This window comes from Aulonocara stuartgranti, assembly GCF_965226115.1.
Source record: "Aulonocara stuartgranti genome assembly, chromosome: 20".
NCBI classification, from domain to species: domain Eukaryota; kingdom Metazoa; phylum Chordata; class Actinopteri; order Cichliformes; family Cichlidae; genus Aulonocara; species Aulonocara stuartgranti.
The window spans coordinates 31,038,085-31,053,961 of NC_138956.1; the positions used below are offsets into that span (position 1 = coordinate 31,038,085).

Sequence of the window (15,877 nt, forward strand, 5' to 3'; positions counted from 1 at the left end):
ATGGACAGTTGTTTGCTAAGGTTAACTATTATCATTTTGGAAGAAGTCCATATTAGAGATCCTGTGTTCAATTCAATTCAATACACTTTTATTTAAACCACCCGCAACAATAGTCACCTCAAGGCACTTTATATTGGAAGTTAAAGACCCTAACAATAACAAGGAGAAATTTCCAAAAGCCAACAATCATGTGACCAACTAAGTATGGATACTGTTCTTCTGAAGCCCAAAAACTCTTTGAATTGAAAATATTTGTTGATTCAAGAATGTGTCTGTTTTGCAGAGATGGAGCCATATCCAGCTTTGACTTTCTTACTGTCGTTTTTAGCTATGACTTCCTCATGTGATGGTGGAAAAGTGCTAATATTTCCAGTAGATGGAAGCCACTGGCTTCACATGAAAATCCTTGTGGAGGCTCATTAGTACTATTGTAATAATGAATTACAATAGCCCAGCCTGGAAGTAATAAATGCATGAACTAGTTTTTCAGCATCACCCTGAGACAGGATATTTCTAATTTTAGAGATGTTGCAAAAATGGAAAAAAGAAGTCTTACATATTTGTTTAATATGTGCATTGAAGGACATGTCCTGGTCAAAAATTTCTCTAAGGTTCCTCACAGATAAGAAAAAAAATGTACAGAAATCAGTGGCCTCAGTGGATCATTTCTTAGGTTTTGTTACGTGTTTTGTTTTTTGCTTTCCCTTCATGTTTTTTTTTCTTTTTTCATTTAATTTGTGGGGATAGGTTAATTGGATAATTCAAATTGCCACTAGGTGTGAATGTGAGTGTGAATGGTTGTCTGTCCCTATGTGTTGGCCCTGTGACAGACTGGCGACCTGTCCAGGGTGTACCCCGCCTTTCGCCCTATGACAGCTGGGATAGGCTCCAGCGCCCCCCGCGACCCTGAAAAGGATAAGCGGAAGCGAATGGATGGATGGATGGATTCATTTAATTTGATTTGTCGTTGCTGTAAGAAACTCATTAAATGGGATTTCACCTCATATGATTTGAAGTTCATTCTATACTATCTCAGCTGACAGGCTAGGTAAAATAAGAGGAGAACAGAAGCAACAACAGCAGGAAACTTGATTGCTCTCTTGGACACCTCTTCTTCATATTCAAATATAACAATGTTTATGAGAAACTCTGCTGCTTTCTTACGTCTGTGTATCGGTTCTTGTGGTTTAGACAAGTAGAGAGAGACTTAGGTTATCAAGCCGGGGGGATCAACAGTTTCTGTGTGCGCAGTTTTTTTTTTTTCTAGCAGACATCTAATCCACCGCATCTTACAGCAGATCTAGATAATGATTTTGTTACATCCTGTGTATACTTTGCAATTGGGTGCGGTAGTAACGGAAACAACAGTTAAAAATAATGTGATCATTTCTAAAGTACACAGAGCTGTGAGCCCAGCAGATATTTAAATCTGAACATCGAAATGTGCTGTAATTTTATGTAGAGAAATTGATTGTCACACGCTTCTTAAGGTATTTCTAAAACATTTAAAGCTTGGCTATCAAATTAGCCAAGACTCGAGGAAGTCTCAGCTTTCTTCACAGCAGAAAAATGACATGACATTGACAGACAAAGCACAAAGAGAAAATACAAACACAGAAAATATGAATATTTATAGCCAAATGCAAACAAACCCACCTGAGGTTTGCAGAATACCAAAATGTAGGTAGGACCATAGTCTACGTTTCTAAGAGAGATTTAAGTGCCTGGTGTTTTTAATAAACACTACATTTCTAAAAATATCTGCATGTGTGTATTAACATGCCGGTCAAAACTGATCAGTGAAACCAGAGGGAGGGCCAGCTTGCCTTGTTCACACTATTCACAGCCATTCACACTCTGATGGATGCATCAGAGAGTAACTTGGGGTTAGTATCTTGCCCAAGGACATTTAACAAGTAGACTGGAGGAGCCAGGGAATGAACCACCAACCTCCCCATTAACAGATGCTCTACCTGCTCAAATACAGCCACCCCAACTCCTCTGTAAACCACTCCAGTGTCAGCTGGAGTTCGAAATTAAACTATATTATATTCAAAATGCAGAGATGAGAAACCACCAAACCCATCACCCTCTGTCACTCAGTTAGCTTAGAAATTCTAATTATTCTCTCTTACTGAAGGGTCTTTGGTTTGTGGTGGTTTGTCTGAGGTAAGTGTTGCTGTCGTTTGGTTCTATGAAAATTTAAATTGTATTGAACTGATAATAAAATACTATGAACAGAATCAGTTACAAAGGCCAGCCTTAGCCTTATCCCACACACCTCGAAATATGCTCGAGAGTTGGACTAGATCTTTGTTCTCAGTCTGTGCTCATGCTAGAAGAAGATCCTTGAAGTGATCTTTCCACAGCCAAGCTGCATCCTTAGTAAACCTTTCTGGGGGGGGGGGGGGGGTGTTTGTTTTTTAAACTACAACAACTAATATGAAGAGTATGAACATGAAGAAACTAGATTTTGTGTATTTGAATTTATTCTAAACAATAAAGTAGAAAATATAATTTTTTTATATTAATCCTTTATTTATCCAGGTAAAAATCTCATTGAGATTAAAAATCTCATTTCCAAGAGAGACCTGGCATATCTTAAACTTTGTCAAAATAGTAAGTGTAACAATGACATTTAAGGAACACTGAAGACTCGTAATTAGTAGTGACTCATTATTTCAAAAGGAGTAAAATTTTCCATGTAGTTAAAAAGGAAGTCAATGTGTTGCTGCATGACAGCTCTATTTTTACCCTGCTTTGCACTTTCCCTATATTCATATCAAATAGTACTCTGTGCTTTAAGTAAAAAAACATTTATCTGCATATGTTACCTCTATTGTTACATCTCCAGAGACTCCAGAGATTTTAGGTGTCAAAGTGCCAGTTTTTGCAACACTCTAGTGATTGAACTACATGCCAAATATCTTTGGGCAAGCTGCTAATCCCAAGTTGCTTTCTAATGCATCTATCAGAGTATGAAGTATGAAGTATTCTTACAAGGAACAAGAAGAAAAGTGAAGCTATATATACACACAGCGCTGTGTGTATAAATATCTCTACTTACGGGATTATTTGCACACAAGTGCAAATAACCAACGTAATGACGCATGGGGAAGTGAAACTAAATACAAATAGCACACAAAAAAAATCAAGAAGTAACTAACAAATGCAAAGGATAGACGCACACCTAAACAAAACAATTTTAAACTAAGGACTAGAAAATTTGAACAAGAAACTCAAAAACTGCAGTGGATAGCATTTTAATGTTACTGTAACTGTTCCAATGTTCGAAATGGATTTTTTTAGTTATGAAATCTGTGAGATTAGGATCAATCAACTCCATTTTTTAACTTTCACACTATATGCTCAATGATGGTAAATAGTAAGGTCTTGCCAGGGACTTGGGTTTCCAGTGGTGAGGCAGTTTGAACTGAATGTCTGACAATCTCAGTGTTCAAATAGTTAAGATAGCTAATTAATTGAGAAGCAAGAATTAAGAACATGACACGAGCAAGCAAAGGTGCTACACTACTCGTAAGTTTCTGTTTCTATACGTTCTCGTGGTAGTGGTTGTTTTCAAATCACTCCCAATATAAAAAATGCAATGCATACTTGTTTAGCTATACTGTCACAGCTGCTGTTTTTGGCATTTACCGAAAGCTATAGTACTCTTTGGAAGATTTTTTATTTACATGGGTAAAGGGAGCAAAGACTGAACAGACTGAAAAGGTTTAGTCAGACATGTATAGTTATACATTTACTCATCGTTCAACCAGCAGGTCCTCAGTTCTGTTGCACAAGCAGCTCAGATATATAAATTTTCTTTGGCTTGGGCAGGTGGTCACACGGACTGAATGTGATTAGAGTTATGCATCATTCTAGTTCAGGTTAATCTTGTTAAACTGTGAGTTTTGAACATCTGAAAATGGTGGACTGTATAATTTGAATTGAAAATATTTGTTGATTCAATAATTTGTCTGTTTTGCAGAGATGGAGCCATATCCAGCCTGGACTTTCTTACTGTCGTTTTTAGTTATGACTTTGTCATGTGATGGTGGAAAAGTGCTAGTATTTCCAGTAGATGGAAGCCACTGGCTTAACATGAAAATCCTTGTGGAGGCTGTTCATTCTCAATGTCATCAAATCACATTTCTGAATTCTCACTGTTCTCATTCAGTGCTGTGTGGAATTTTGAGATCTTATGGAACAATGCAGTATAAGGGAGGTACGCATGTTGTAATAGCATACTGATGTCATGGTCCTGGGACTGTGACCCAGTATTTATGTATTTTGTGGTTTAATTGATATTCTTTGATTTAGTGTCATTCATGTTTGAGTGAAGAGCAAACTCAGTGACATGAGTTTGCTCTTCCTATAGTTGAATCATTTATATTTCTAGTTCTTAGGTTCATGTTCATCTACTCTGTTCCCTTTCATTGCCCATTGTGTCTCTCGCCCCCTCTGTGTCCCTCGTTTTCTCTGTCTCTTCAGTCTGTCTTGTTTCCATGTGTGTGTCTCCCCCAGTCTCAGTGTCAAGCAATTTTCTCTTAACCAAAGTCCAGTTGAGGCCTTAATTGTTATACAACAATTTTATTTTTCATTTTACCTCCACATTGGTATCAAAGTCCAGTCGAGGTAGTGAATTGGTAAAAAAAATTGAGGACAGTAAAAATAGGAAGTACTCACTGTATTTAAAGTATCTTAATCGAAGAGGATAATGAAAGCAACATCATGAAAATTCTATGGTATAACGTATTTTAAAGCTTTTTGGGATATTGTACTTCTTATAAAAACAGCAAATTGGGGTAAATGTACGTCTTTCACTGTAGTAGTTCTTTGTTTTTCTTTCTAATTTTCTTCCTTATGTTGCACAACCAATAAAACTGGAAGTGGTAGAACGCTAAGGGAAAGTGAAGAAGTAGGAAGCATGGGTCTATTCATCAGAGTGCGACACCCTGTATCCAAAGAGGGTATTACAGCTAAAAGAAAAAATAGTGCCAACTCGTCGGAGGACTGAGCTCATGTGCTATCTGGCTCAATCCAGTGGGAGGGTGATACTGCAGGTCACTCCCCAGTCCCTGGTGGGCGCAGGTGGAACTGAAAATAATAATAAAATGAATAAATAAAATAGAACAAGAACACTAAATAAATTAATTAAACACAATTTTAAGAAAAACTATTTGAAGATATGTCTGTGAAGTTACTCAGTTATCCAGGTCATCACAGTCTAAGGAGCTTGGAAAGAGAAGCGTCTGGACTTCTTTAAGCTACTTAAAGACGTTTCACCTCATTCATGGTAAAATGGTAAAATGGTAAATGGCCTGTATTTGTATAACGCCTTACTAGTTCCTAAGGATCCCAAAGCGCTTTACATATTCAGTCATCCACCCATTCACACACACATTCAAACCATTGGTGATGGCAAGCTGCACTGTAGCCACAGCCACCCTGGGGCGCACTGACATTCATTTGAGGATAGGATTTTTTTTAAGTCATTAATTGATTAACAAAAAGACCGGAGTAATAATAAAGTATAAACAAATACTGATAATTTCCAAAATAATAATAATAATAAGAGAAGTATTTAGAGAAAGAAATTGAAAATGATAATAATAACAAAATAACAGTTGAGGCTGAAACAAGTAACGACAAATTAAAAACAGGAAATAAATACGAAAACAACGACATAATTCGAGTAGGACGAATTCAAAATTAAGACAAAATAAAATAAGAGTAAATTCTGAGAATTCAAACCAGAAGAGTGGAAGATTTTTAAAAAAGAAATTATAATGACAACCGACATCTCTGTACCACTTAAGGAAAAGAACCAGCACCTCCTATCAATATGAGAGAGTTCAAGGACTTTGGAGAAAAGATTACATCTGGAAGATGTGGAAAAAGGAGGATTTGCTTCAACCTATAGGAACACAACTCCTGAACAATGATGCAATAAAAGTCCTAGATCAAAAAGCAAAAGAAGAACATGATAAAATGGCCTGTACTTGTATAGCGCTTTACTTAGTCCCTAAGGACCCCAAAGCGCTTCACACTACATTCACCCATTCACACACACATTCACACACTGGTGATGGCAAGCTACATTGTAGCCACAGCTGCCCTGGGGCGCACTGACAGAGGCGAGGCTGCCGGACACTGGCGCCACCGGGCCCTCTGACCATCACCAGTAGGCAACAGGTGAAGTGTCTTGCCCAAGGACACAACGGCCGAGAACCGGCAACCTCCCGGTTACAAGAAGAACTACCAACTCCTGAGCCATGATCGTCCCTTGCTTCTTGAGCCACAAACATCATTTGCTTCTTGCATAGAGGTCATGCAGAAGTTTACCTCCATGGTAAATAAAAAAATAATATTTAAATTAAAAATAGAACAAATACTGGAAACAGGGAAATAGACCGTAATTTTTTCTTTATCCATTTCACAGCATTTGACACAAGAAATAACTGGTAGATGAGCCTATTATCAAAATATTGGTAAAATGACATGTTTCTGATCCCGTAACTGGTGGTGACAGCTATTTGGCCGTTGAATGTTCTGATAAATTGTAGAAGGAATGACCCTAGGAACATTTGTAAGGTGACCACAAACAAATGTAAATAATTAAAATAAATGCCATGCTTCAGTTATTGTGTAAATGGGCAGGTGTTTGATAAGGTTAACTATTACAATTTTAGAAGAAGTCTATAGTAGATATCATGTGCTCAATTTGATTCAACTGAATTTTATTTATTTATTTAACTCTGACTTTCCCATGTGATGGTGCAAAAGTGCTAGTGTTTCCAGTAGATGAAAGCCACTGGCTTAACATGAAAGTCCTTGTGAAGGCTCTTCACTCTCAAGGTCATCAAATCACGGTGCTACGTTCATCCACCAGCTGGTATATTTCTGAATTCTCACCTTATTACACCTCCATCACGATCATCCAGGAAGAATCTCAGCCCGTTGAGAGTCAAGACTTCATGAGCTCTTTTTTGAAGAGGTCAGTGGAAATTAATAAGAATGCCGGCTCACTCTGGAATATGTTTACCCTTTTGCTACAAAACCAGGAAGTTGTGGCAAAATTTACTTCCACCATCTTTGAGAATAAGACACTGATTGGGGACCTAAACAAAACTGGATATGATCTTTTTCTGACCGATCCTACATTTCCAGGTGGTGTGCTGTTAGCACATCACCTCCAGCTGCCTTTGGTTTTCAATGTGCGCTGGCTTTTTAGTGGAGAGGCACACCTTGCCGTCGCTCCTTCTTCAGTGTCCTACATCCCTATATGCTTTTCCCATAACTCTGACAAAATAGATTTTTTTCAAAGAATCAGAAATATGATCCATTACATCATGGTTTTTTACAGGGACTACTATGTCTCCAGACAACCATATTAGGCCTTGTGTGATCGTTATTTTGGAAATAATGTTAGCCTCATGTCTCTAACCCAAAAGGCTGACCTGTGGCTCATGCGGGTTGACTTTACATTTGAGTTCCCTCGTCCCACCATGCCCAATGTCATCTATATCGGCGGCTTCCAAGGTAAGCCTTCAAAGGCCTTCAAAATTTGTGGTTTTCACTTCCATATATCTTTTGTATCTTGTGTTGTGTATCTCCAAGAATTTATTTTCTGTAAACATATGTGAGTGGGAGACACATATGAGTAATCAGTGTTTTGTGGAATTTTGAGACATTGTGGGCCAATACAGTACACAGGAGGCACACAATCTACTAAAATCAAGTTGTAATAGCTCGCTGAAGTCCAAAAATACAAAGTCCAAAAGATAACAATTGTCCAAACCACAAGTAAGTTTATAGCATGCTGATGTTTCCCCAAATACTACTGCAGGTCAGCTGACTATTGGAAAAGAGAAGCACTTAGTAATCCAGATGGGGGATAAAGAAAGTCATGCTGCCATTTACTACGTGTAAGAAAAGAGAACCTGATTTTGATGAGCAATTTGGGGGGTGTGAATACACTATTTGTTTATCAGTCAACTGCATAGTGTGGCTTATTCAGATCATTTGCGCAATGACATTTGGCATAACTTGCAGTTCTCAGTTGAGTTTTCTGTCGTTTTTTTTGGACGTCTGTGTCCATCTTGAAGTCTTTAGCAGATGTTATGGACCTGAAGTACAGTACACAAGAGGTACAAAATCTACCAAAACAAAGCTGTAATAACGCACTAATGGCTAAAAAAAAGTCCAAAAGATAACAAATGTCCAAAATCACAAGAGATCAGAAGAAGAAAAAACAGTCAAGTGAACATAACACAGGGAGCCAGAAAATATACCAAATATACCAAGGTATACCATATGACCAAGGTAGAATGGGGGAAAATTCACAGGAGCAAAACAAAATTAAATCATCAAAAAGAAGTGAGAGAGAGAGGTGACAGGACTAACTAAACACAGCAAACTGGCACTGATCACCACCTGCACTCATGTATATATCTTTCAACGTAGCACTCTTAATTCTTACTCTCATGTATATATCTCATGTATATCTCATGCACATATCTTTCCACGTAGCACTTTTAATTCTTATCCCTACTTTTATTTTTTCCATGTCTATTTAAGTGTTATTTATGACACCATGTTTGCACTGAAGCACCGCAGCAATTTCCTAATGTTGTAAACCTGCTCAACATTTGGCAATAAACCCCATTCTGATTCTGATCTGATTCTGATTCTGATTCTTCTGACTGGGTTTTCAACAAAGGAAGATAACAAGAAATGAGATATGCTTGAAAAGTGTGTCCTGTCTCCTTCTCCTAACCACAAAGAAAATTTCAAAACTAGCAAAGAAAAGTGGGTATGGAAATTGTGACAGACCTAGGAAAACAAAAGAGCAGTGTGCAAAGAATCAAAAGTGTTTTCACTAGTCTCTTCAACAATGTGATAGTAGATGCCTGACATTTTGAAACCGCGATGTGGTAAAGATAAAGAACAAAATGTGCATCTAACTTCACCACAAATGTTCTTACCCTCTTGTTTGTAACAAGAACAAAATACCATGACGAAGGGTGGCATTTTAAAGAACCTCAGGACCTCATGCGCAGTGCCCAGTGACTTACATCAAAAAAAAAATCCCTTAAATCAAAAACACAAATTATGTAAAGAAGAACAAAATACCATTGCAAAGTAAAGGGGCTTACTAACAGTCACTTTTATGATTTAAAGCATTGGACAGGGGGATTTTTGCAGCTGGCTTTAAGGCATATGCCTTTGTAGGAGTTCTCCTTTCAGCAGAATGTCTTTAAATTAATGCATAAACATAATTTAACAAGGTTTGAAGCAAATTGCACAAAACTTAATGACAGAGATGGGATGTCTTATGCCTGATATGCCTGTGATAGTTGTTTCTAGTGCTGCAAAAAAAAAAAAATCAACTGTTACACACAGATTTCAGGTTTATACATTGGAATATTTTATTTAATATAATGCAGCTGTCCTTTTTTTTTCCATTCAACCCTTTATTTCATTTTTAAATGAAAATCACAGAAAACGTATTTATAAACCACACCGTGATAATGTCACATGAAGATGCAAACACAAAAAGCTAGGTTTGTATACTAACGTTTGTTCCCATCATTACTGAAAAATAAAGAACTTTTTATTTCACAAACGAACAAACAAAAACCAAACACCCCCCCCCCCCCCCCCTCCCAAAAAAAAGAAGAAAAAGTGTGGTCCTCGTACAAAAAGAAAGAGAATCAAAGGCAAATTAATGAGTTACTACTTACATTAAAGAATTTAGAGACTAAACATGCCACTGTTGAAGACTCTCAAACATTGGAAGAGATAAATTTAACAAAACGTAAATTAAATGATATATATGACAGACAAGAAGAACTAAAAGCCAGATTTGTTAAGCAAAAGTATTATGATTACAGCCCTAGGGCAAAGAAACTATTAGCCTGGAGAATTAAAAAACAACAAGAAGAAAGAGGAATTTACAGTATAAAAGATGATGAGACACAAAAAATGTGTTACACTGCTAAAGAAATACAAAACTCATTTGAAAACTATTATAAAAACTTATATTCAGAGACACAAAAGGCTGACCCTCTAAACATTCAGAAATTTTTGCACTCTCTGGATTTACCTAATATTGGACGGGAACGAAACAAAAGACTAATGCAACAAATTACTAAACAAGAACTGGATAAAGCCATTGCGAAAACAAAAACAAATAAGATGCCGGGTATGGACGGATTTACATCAGAATATTATAAAACCTTTAGAGAGTTATTATCACCGCTATTATTAAAATGTTTTAACTATGTGTTGGAGGGAGGGGAGTCACCAGCATCCTGGAGACAGGCAATCATTTCAGTAATTCCAAAGGTGGGCAAGGACAAAAGGGAATGCAGTTCATATCGACCAATTTCAATTCTGAATATGGATTATAGATTATTCACCTCAATAATAGCAGAAAGACTTTAAAATACTATACCAGAAATTATTGACGAAGATCAGACAGGATTTCTCAAAAACAGACAGATACAGGACAGTATAAGACGTGCCTTACATTTAATGGATTATATGAATAAATCCCAAACGGAATCAATTGCATTAAGCCTTGATGCAGAAAAGGCGTTTGACTCCGTCCAGTGGGATTATTTATTTTTGGTTATCGAGCGGTTTGGTTTCGGAGACCCTTTTATTCAACTGATTAAAAATTTATATTATTTACCTTCAGCAAGAATAAAAATAAATGGGAGCTTAACTGGAGTAGTGGACTTGCAGAGGGGATGTCGGCAGGGATGTCCGCTTAGCCCAGCCCTGTTTGCTTTATTTATTGAACCACTGGCGCAAGCTATTAGAGAGGATGAACAAATTAAAGGGATATGGATACGGAATACGGAATACAAAATGGGATTATACGCAGATGATGTTTTGCTGACCCTCACAGACCCAGAAAGAAGCTTACCTAAGTTATGGTTAAAGATGGAAATGTTTGGAGAACTTTCTGGATATAAAATAAACATACAAAAAACACAGGTGATCACATACAATTACGTACCCACAACAAAGATCAAAAGTATGTCTAAATTTAATTGGAATAATAAAATAATTAAATATCTAGGTATTAAGATTCCTAAAACACTGACAGAAATCTATGAAATAAACTATTCACCAATTATAAGGGAATTGAAAGAAAACATTCAAAGGTGGAACCTACTGCCACTTGATCTGTACAATAGGATTGACCTGATCAAAAGGAATATACTTCCACCACTGCTTTTCCTTTTTCAATCTATACCGGTACACATACCAGCCAAACAATTTGCGTTATGGAACAGAATGATTTCGGGATTTATATGGAAAGGCCGCAAACCAAGAGTTAGATATATAACATTGCAACTACCTAAGGAAAGAGGTGGACATTCCCTCCCAAACTTAGAAAGTTATTTTAAAGCAAACACAATTAAGATATTTAATTTATTGGTGTGATCCAACGTATGAAGCAAAATGGAAATATTTAGATGTGACACAATTAAAATTACCACTACAGACAATGTTAGGAGATAAAAAAATTATATTTGGAACAGAAAAATAATCTAAATGAATGGACTAAAACTCCTTTAAAGATATGGTTTGATGAATGTGAAAGTCTTAAATTAGGAGCTGGTCTCAAACAACTCAGGTGGGTCACACATGATAAGGAATTTATCCCTGCACAAATAGATAGACGTTATACAACTTGGTTAACAAGGGGGATCGGACCATTTTGCTCATTGTTAGGAAAAGAAGGATTACAAAGTTTTGAAAAATTAAGAGACACCTATGGTTTGGAAAACCAAGATTTTGTCAGATATCTCCAAGTTATGTCCTATTTCAATAGTAATATAAAAACTATAGAAGAACGTAATGAAGGCCTAGTCCCCGTTATAAAAGAAGCTTATAAAGGTCAGATTAAAAACAAATTGATTGCTAAACTTTATCAGAACTTACAATCACTTAAGGATCAATCAACCAATTATATCAAAATTAAATGGGAAACGGAGGCTAAAATCAACACATCAGAGGACAGTTGGTTAAATATATGCAGGACACAGATGGAAACTACTAGCTCGGGTTATTGGAGGGAATTCACGTGGAAAAATTTTATTAGGTTTTTTATAACACCCAAAATAAAATACAAACAAAAAGGTCAACTGACAGATGGACACTGCTGGAGAAACTGTGGGGAAAACATGGCAGATCATTTCCATATATTTTGGAAATGCCCAATAATCCTGTCATACTGGAGTGAATTGGTCGAATCAATTTACTTGGTGACTGGTCTCAAACTAAATTTGGATTTTTGTACTGTGTACTGGGGCGATATCCCATCAGCAGCCTCCTTAAAGGACAAATACTTGATAAACATCCTGGAGAAAGCGCCCCCAACAAAGAAAGATTGGATAGGAATAATGGAGGAAATATATAGAATGGAAAAACTTACTTTTTTTTTTACCTTAAAATGGACCAATTTCATAAAAACTGGAGGAAATGGGAGAGATTTGTTGAAGGTGGTAACGTGGGATGAGGTATTCACGCAACTACTGGAAGAAGGAAGGTCTGCTAAGGACGTTTTTTTTTTTTTTTTTAAAGGTAGTTTATAAAAGAGACTGGAAATACCCTTCCGAATATGATCAGGGATGGACTGTAAAGTGCTGAGTGGACAGTAGTAAAAACCTAACGACATGGGACCTGTAAAAAGGTGGAGGGGAGCTCCCCCAGGCCGAGTAGATCTGCGTGGTTCACTGTGCCATTATAATGCAGCTGTCCTATAGACAAATCTTCTTTTGCACCTGCATATCAGTCATCAGGACCTCATGCACAGTGCCCAGTGACTGGCATCAGAAAATATATCCCTTAAATCAAAAATATATTTATTCTCGTCAGCAGCAGTTCTTTAATCTGCATTTCAGAGAGAAACACATGAATAAAATGTGAGCTTACACTGTATTATTTGGTTATTAGGCCTACAACACTCCTTCACCCTAGCTCAGCATTTTGTTGTAAATCTGTCCCACAGCCTACAAAATTAAATACGTTTTAAGTAATATATTGTCCTACTTGATAGCAATACTTTCTAACTTTGGTCCTCGTCCCTGTCTAGGATTTCGATGACCAAAGTAAAATTCCATCCATCACTTGTCCTGGTTGACCCATAGTAAACAATATTATAAACCTTTGGCCTGGAATACAACAGCAGACATTACTGACACAAAGTAAGTTACACAGAAGCTTGACTGAACTATAATCAATTCACATAGATTAATATCTTGATTTGAAATGGTGGGCTAAATATGAAGCTGTGAAAAAAAGTTGGGCATCTTTCTTTGCCTTTAGAGAATAATTCTGATGGTAAAAACCAAACGGGACAGGCGAGGGGGGAAAAAATGTTTTTTTTAAAAAAACAAACAAGCAAAACCAATCAAAGCAAAAAAAAAAAAATTATTTATGAACTAAAATTGTTTGATAAATGCAGTTTATCAGTATATGCTACAGAATATGTGACCACCAATTAATAAGGTCATGTCCAATCAGTCTTAGTCTCTCCTCTTTGCGTCTTCTCCAGTGTCACCTGTGTGTAGTCAGTTTTGTCTGTTTACTAGTGTCAAGTTTGTGTCTCTGTCTTGCTCTCACTCCCTTTCCCTCTCTCTCTCTGCTCTTTGCTGTCCACTTTATTTTCTCATCATAGTGGTCATGTTCAATGCACTCACAATCTTAATGACTCCAATACATGGACGTTTTAGAGATTACATCACAGACGCTGGGTTGTTTTTCCATATTTGTTGATCGCTCTGGTTAATTTCAGAATGTTTTTTTATTTACTTTTGTATATACTGATCAAAAAGACCAAAGTAAGAAAAAGTGAACAACTTCAGTCTGACATTTAAAATTATACATCGACTCATCTTGCAATCAGGCCATCAGTTCTTTTGCACAAGCAGCTCTGACATATATTTTCCTTGGTTTGAATACGTGCTCACAGTCACGGCTAGAGGTGAGAATCAGTTTCACTATGAATCTTTACATGAGTCTGCAACATGGTCTGCAATGCACTTTATAAACAATATAAAACAGCCCACAGAGACGTTGCTGTGGTTCTACTGTAGAAATATGTACACATGGAACCCACAGTAATACACTACATTACTACATTACCAAAGGTTTATGGGTAGATGATCCTTTTATCAAAATACAAAAGTTTAAAACAGGAGGTGCTGAGTGATTATTCAAGGACTGGCCCTAGGAAAGTTTGACAGGTGGACAGAAACATGAATGCATGACCGCTGGGATCCTGCTGAGTAACATGTTGGCAAAAGACCTCCGAATTATATAATCGGCCAACCTAAAAGCAAAGTTTTTTAACATGGTAAATGGTTTTGCCAAGATATTTATCATGGTGTGCCAGTTCTACTCATAACTCTCATCTTTAGCCAGTATGATAACTTGGTGCGTGGGAAGGCCCATTAGTGTGTGTCTTCTGTAAATTTCTCATTAGATGTCTGATCAGGATGAGGAAATCCAGGCATACATAAATATTGTGACAATACATAAATGTTGGCACCGCAAAGGAAGTTTACACTGAACTGGAATTGACAATAATTAATAATAAATGACATGATAGAATGACAGTTTAAACACAACAATATGTTATTCACATTATTCTGATTACATTTGTGTTTTTACAATTTGCTGTTTTCTGTAAATGTAAAGTAGATATGAGAAAACTTCAGTTACACTTCCTGTAAACCACACTCTGTGACATGGGGTTACTGGGAGAAGCTTGTGGACAAAGCCACAAACATCTATGTGCTGTTTCTCATGGGTTCATAAGCTCTCAGGTGTGAAATACAGTTTAAAGTGTTTTTCTTTTTTGTGTGTGTGTGTGTGTGGGGTGGGGCAAGGGGGAGGTCTGTATCAAGGAAATAATATGGCCTAAAATGTAAATGGACCTAAGAGCAGACCACAGCAACCTCCTACATGAAGAACTACTCAGCAACACAAAAGCAGACAAGCAATGGGTCTCTGGTATGAAGAGCTGGACAAGGACCTGGCATAACTCACACCTACTGGCTGAAGATGCTAGCAGCTCTCCATGAACACCTGACAGCACATATCAGGGTTTTGCTAACAACAGGTACTAATTTAGGAGTGGAGTGGCCATCAGCCACTTCCCTGGGTCTGTGTGGCTTCTCTGGGTACTCAGGCTTCTTCCCTCCAACCAAAGACATGCACAGCATTAGGTTAATTAGTGATTTTAAACGGACCATAGGTGTGTATGGTTGTCTGTCTCTATGTGTTTACTCTGCGCCCTTTTTCTAGTTGCTAGACAGTTCAAAAACCCCTGTGACAAGAAGATCGAGGAAACTGTTCACCCCTACCGGGACCCCACCCTGGAGCCAGGCCTAGGGTGCCTAGGCCTTAGTCCATGTGGCCAGGCAAGGCACAGCCAGAAAAACATGGGCCCACCCTCCTGTAGGTCCAACACCCACAGGAGGTGCCATAGGGGCTGGGTGGCAGCCATGGGGAGACCAATCCCCTGTTACCGAGATCACAACTGGGACATGGAAAAAGTCTTTCGGACTGCCTCGAAAGAATTCTGGGCACCTCCTGTGTGGTGTTTCGGGGGGAGACACAGGACAAGCCGGAGAGATTATATCTCTTGGCTGCCGTGTGAATTTCTTGGTTTTCCCCTGGACAAGCTAGAGGAGGTTGTAGGGATGTCTGGGCTCCTATGCTGCTGCCCCCGCAACCCTGCCCTGTATAAGTGGTAAATGGCCTGTATTTATATAGCGCTTTACTAGTCCCTAAGGACCCCAAAGCACTTTACATATCCAGTCATCCACCCATTCACACACACATTCAC

General features: G+C 37.7%; 1 pseudogene across 1 annotated transcript; it reads left to right on the top strand.

Annotated features, from left to right (window-relative positions):
- The first annotated feature begins 285 nt into the window (after positions 1–285).
- Positions 286–14,481, top strand: LOC309698021 (UDP-glucuronosyltransferase 1-2-like; annotated as a pseudogene). The gene is made up of 3 exons: positions 286–357; positions 6,789–7,575; positions 14,399–14,481. The product of its transcript is annotated as a UDP-glucuronosyltransferase 1-2-like (transcript).
- Positions 14,482–15,877: the final 1,396 nt, after the last annotated feature.